This window comes from Dermacentor albipictus, unplaced genomic scaffold (genome assembly GCF_038994185.2).
Source record: "Dermacentor albipictus isolate Rhodes 1998 colony unplaced genomic scaffold, USDA_Dalb.pri_finalv2 scaffold_22, whole genome shotgun sequence".
Taxonomy (NCBI): domain Eukaryota; kingdom Metazoa; phylum Arthropoda; class Arachnida; order Ixodida; family Ixodidae; genus Dermacentor; species Dermacentor albipictus.
The window spans coordinates 3,397,466-3,402,919 of NW_027225576.1; the positions used below are offsets into that span (position 1 = coordinate 3,397,466).

Sequence of the window (5,454 nt, forward strand, 5' to 3'; positions counted from 1 at the left end):
GACGAGATTAAACAGCATCGGCGAAATGACAGCGCCTTGCGGCGTGCCGGCCCCCCCTATGTCGATCTCGGGCGACTTGAGCCCTCCGACGGAGATGACTGCTTTTCTGTCTGATAGGAAGCTCTTGATGTAGTTATACGTCCGTTGCCCTAGTCCTATTCGCTCGATGTTTTCCAATATGGTTGCGTGGTTGGCATTATCGAAAGCTTTTTTAAGATCAAGGCCCAAGATGGCCCTTGTCGAGCGCGTGTTATAATCGATTATCTGATGCTTAAGTTGGAGCATCGCATCTTGTGTCGAAAGATTTTTGCGAAATCCTATCATTGTATCTGGGTATATGTTATTATCCTCTAAGAAGTTGTCTACTCTGTTTAAAATTACATGTTCCATTAATTTTCCGACGCAGGATGTTAGGGAGATTGGTCTGAGGTTGTCTATCTCAAGCTTCTTACCAGGTTTTGGAATAAGCGTTATCGTCGCTTTCTTCCATTGAGCTGGCACTCCCTTATGAAAATATGAGATGAGTTTCACATGAAAGTCTGACGAGTTTTGACATCACAGCCATTAGACTTTCTGATGAGTTTCTTTGGAATTTTCTGATGTATTCCTAATGTCATTCTATAACATATTGGCCACCGTCTTTCTGTAGAACTCTTGACGAGTGCTTTTCTTGTGAGCATGAAATGTCTTCCTAATGTGCGCTCCAAAGCAGTTTTCTTGTGACTTTCTCACGTCTTCCTAGCGAATCTCTAATGAGCTTATACATTAGACTGCCGGTGCTCGTATTACTCCTATAACAAAATTGGCCACCACGTGTGGTAACATTTTCTCATGTGTCCCAATGGCAGTCAGACCTTATTTAAATATGTTACCTGTGCGTGACTATCTTTGGTGCTATATATATGCAGCCTGTATGCATGTATGTCCAGTGAAGATGCAGCACTTCTGACATGTACATAGGCCCTACATATGCTGCATGTTAGACATTACTCAACGAAAGAAATTTAACAAAAACATTTATTGGGCATATCAATGCTTCCTTAAATGCAGAAGGAGGTTAAATGAAAGGAAAACACAGTATCAGCCTGGTTACGGATGTGATATCTCCCTTTCATTTAATCTCGCTACTTATCACTGAGGAGAGGCTGTTCTTGAGGTGGAGTGTCGTCATCTTGAAGTAAGTGCATGTGTACCCTGCATGGTAGAAAGGACAGATAATTAACAAAACTTGGCAATCAACCACAGAAATACACGCTGTATCACTTGCTGCAGAACGGTCTGGAGACGTTATAGCTATTTCTGCGAAAAATTTATGTGGTGTCGGTTCACACAAAGTTGAGGAACCACTGTGTGGCCTTTGGGTGCAGCAGTAACTACAGTAAGCAGAAACTGCTCTTGGCTGTACAAATGTGCAACATGGATCAGCTGTGGCGTGTGTACATGTCGTGAACTACTTCAGCTATATCGGTTTCCACTTGACAAAGGACAGCAGTGTCTGTGGATTGCTAGCGTGAATGAGAAATTCTCACTAATTACTTGGCATGGAAATGAGCGTAGGAGTGTTTGTGTATGGGCAACCCAATGCATCCCAGAGACATCCAAATGCCAGTCGTTATAGAATATTTGCATCAGCTACGGGCACAGTTCTCGTACATTCCAAGCCTACTATGTCATGCATGTGTTGGCCTCCTGAATGATGGCATATATCCCATTCAAGAAATACACCACACCATGTCTGGGGTTTTTTATCATTTACACCCGAGCACTGCTTTCAGAGGGAGGGCACAAGTTGAAAAACAAATGCGTAGAAGCATGACAAACAAGCTTGCATAAAAATAATTTAATAAATAAGCATGGTGGTTGCTATGCCACGTCATTAGAGAGTATTCCTCTTTGTCATGCAATCATAATGAGCGTCGACTGACACACGTCCCATTTTTGGCTGTGGTATTCTTCACTGATTTTGTTGTATCAGTCGGTTGCCATAGGCGAACGAAACAGATAAACAAGCTAAATCCAGTGCACAGCTTGTCGTGTCAATGCATGGTCAAATAAGACGAGCACACTGGTCCTTTGAGTGAATTATGGTGCTCTCCTAGGCGCATGCTGAGGCACCGGCTAGTCAGCGTGCCCGATGTACATTGGACCAAATATGCACGTGATCAAAAGAGTAGCCTACATTAACCCTGAAAGATACAAGACAAATTTTGGGTATTTTTAACTAAGCAAGCCTCCAATGCCTGGGTGCCTTTGTCAATTCACTTGTGGACTGCAATGCACGTATATTTTCAGCAAAAATAAATTAGGCAGCATATGCACAACAGTCATGTTATATGGTCTCCCTTCCCTCGCTGCGCAAATTTTGTCCTGAAAAGTTACATGAACTGATTGAATTGAAAATTGAATCGAGAAATGCAAGGAGGCAAGCGAGGCTTGCTTGGTTAAAGGTAGCACCAAATTTGTCCAGTGCGTGTCAGAGGCACTGTGCTGTATTCCTTTCACATGTGGTCAAATGTACATAGCGCAGACTGGCTGGTGCCTAAATATGTACCTGTGAGATCACCATATTTCATTCAAAAGACCAGTATGCTCGTCCGACTTGGCCACACATATCTGCAATGGGGCTTCAGGCCAGATTAGGATTGTTTATCTGTTTTCACCCATGGCTGAAAATTGGCAAGAGAAATCAGTCAGGCGCTCCACATAAATAACAATAAGTGTGAGCCAGCCCCCATTATCAATGCATGAAGAAAGGCATCCTTTGTAGATTACAAGGGATAGAAATTAGTCTGTGCCTATTTACTTCTTTTTATGCAGACACCATTTACCATGATTTTATGCCTTTGAATTATAACTTCTGCCATCCCTCTCAATTTAACTGGTGCACAACACAAGTGCACATCCAGTGCTATTTTTGTTAGTCCTTCCAACAACTTAAACAGTCAGTTGTTAGCCAAGGTCATGTTGCATAGTCTCCCTTCTCTCACTGCGTAAATTTTGTCCTGAAATGTTACATGAACTGATTGGTAAATTCAAATGGACACTACAAGTTTCGCCGAGTGGACACAGCTGGTTCTCAGAAATGCACAAAAACAGTGATGGGTATCTGTTGGCATCCTGTAGTGTGTGCAAACTAGCTGTGACATTGCTGCAGTAAACACACTCACAACTGCTACAATGCCTACCAGCATGAATAAGGGCAGCTTGCAAAGAAAAGAATACGAAGAAAGTGAGAGAAAAAATAGAAAGCTTACCAGAAAACACCTCACTACTTAAGTAACTGCAGCACAATGAATACTGGCCTTCCTATTTCATTTCAAGAAATTCTAGTTCATCAAATGTGTATTTGCCAGTGACAGTTATTCTGAGAACAAGACAGACATGATTGTAAATATCAATGTTAAACAATGGTAGGCACACTGCGTGCTTAGACCTGTGACATATATGGCACACTACACTTCGAATTCTTACATGGACAAAAACAGCACATGTGTGTATCATAAGCAGAAAGGAAAACAGGGAAATATGGGCTACAGCATAAGAAACAGTTCCAAACAAATAAAACCAAGATAAAAAGAAACATACTGTGTAATAGGCAAAAATAAAATGGACTTGCAGCCAAGCAATTGATGCGAGAAAAATACTAAACGTCAGGACATGCGACGTGTAGTTTTAACAGAACAAGATAATGTGTGCATAATATCTACAAACACAAATAAGCAGCAAGTGGAATGATGTTGCAGAAATATTTAGCCTATTTAGCAAGATGCATTAAGTAATATGTCGATACACTTATCCACTAATGATACCGAGATCCTACTTTTGTGAACACGTACACTTAAAGCATACCTGACATATCCATCCAGATTACACGCCGTGTTGCTGCAGCCATGGCCACGGGTTATGTGGACACTGTTGTGGGTCACGGCTTCACCACTACAAAGAGAATTCTGTGTTAACTTATAGCTGTGGCACAGTAAGACTATCACATAGTGAACACATGCAAGGAGCATGTAAAAACAGTCATGAAAACAATGCCTGCACTGGTTCAGGGTGGCAACAGAGCACAAAGTCAAAGTTACTGATGAATGTCACGATAACAGGGACCCCTTCAACAAGGCAAAATTTCACACGCAGGAGCAGCAGCGCATTACATGAATGTTTGTTTACATAATGATTCTAGAGTTTTTTCATAACTTTAAGTAACTATCCCTTGTAATGTTTACTTACGTCGAAGTTATGGCAACACCCCTTCAAAACAAACCTGTACTAGTAGCACGCTGTGATTGCTTACATTTTTTTTCCCCAATACTGCTCGTAAATCGAAAACCTTGTAAGCAGAAATTATCTACAACGTCGAATCATTTATAAGCGAGGAAACGTCATAGCAGTAAGAATCGGTCAAGAGGTAGATGAGTCGTTATCATGCGACTTCAGCAGAAAAACGGGAGCTCACGCACAAGCGCGCATGATGAACACGATTATTTCTGAACGTAATCTTTCTCATCAGAAGAAAACGCTTATCAAGATTTTCAATTCAGCATTATGGCAATTAATTCGCGCAACTAAACTCTGACACCCAGCAAGCATCGGCATAGGATTCACTGTTGTCGTGGGAGTTCTCTTTCCTACGTTCGCAAGGCACCCTATGCCCACACGAGAAGCACGCACAACACGTGTGTAGTTAGCAGGCACGGTTACTCACCTTTTGAACGGCCCGACGCGGTCGAAAAGCGCCCTCCAAGTTGCCAGTGCTTCGATGCTACTCCCAGCAGACATACCGGTGCATAGTGGACGAGCAGTGGCACGCTAACAACACGCATTATTTCTTCGCGACGTCCACCCAACTTTCCACGACAACCAGAGACAAAGGGAACGCACTCCACAGCATGAACATCGTTGGTCCACATTTCGCTGGCGCGCCACGCACACGGCGAGTTTGCAGCGAGACACAAGCTGTCTGTGGCGCTTATGCGCACGCGAACTAAGTCACATTTGGTTACAGCAAACACAAAAACACACGATCTAACAAGCACATCGTTGCAGCTCGCACACCCGACCGTCTCGAAAACAGAGCGACAGACTGATTGGATTGGATTGGATAGGAAACGGGATGGTAGGTGGCGCCACGAACAGGTCGGTTGGGGCCAGCCAATGTCTCGGCTAGCGTCATCTGAGGATTTGTGCGGCTGCCTAATTGCGCATAGCTGTTGCAAGACAAAGAGAACCAAAGATAAGTCTATATTGTAAGCTATAGCTTGGCATAGAAAGAAATTCTATAACGCATTTTCAATTTGAATCGCTTCGGCTATCTGCAGCCAGCAAAAGCATGGCCTTCGAGATCTGAAAATGTTAACCCTTTAGAAAGCCGTTGCGGTGACGCTATTCGAACGATTTTAACTTCAGTTACCTCTCATAAAAACCGTGAATTACGCATTTCGCTGCTCCCTGTGC

The 5,454-nt window shown here is 43.0% G+C and overlaps 1 long non-coding RNA gene across 1 annotated transcript; it reads right to left on the reverse strand.

Moving 5' to 3' along the window:
- Positions 1-999: 999 nt before the first annotated feature.
- On the reverse strand, positions 1,000-5,068 carry LOC135915766 (uncharacterized). The gene is made up of 3 exons (XR_010568741.2): positions 4,706-5,068; positions 3,850-3,936; positions 1,000-1,194 (listed from the first exon to the last, which is right to left on the reverse strand). It is a non-coding gene; the product is annotated as an uncharacterized lncRNA (long non-coding RNA).
- Between the last annotated feature and the right edge of the window lie 386 nt (positions 5,069-5,454).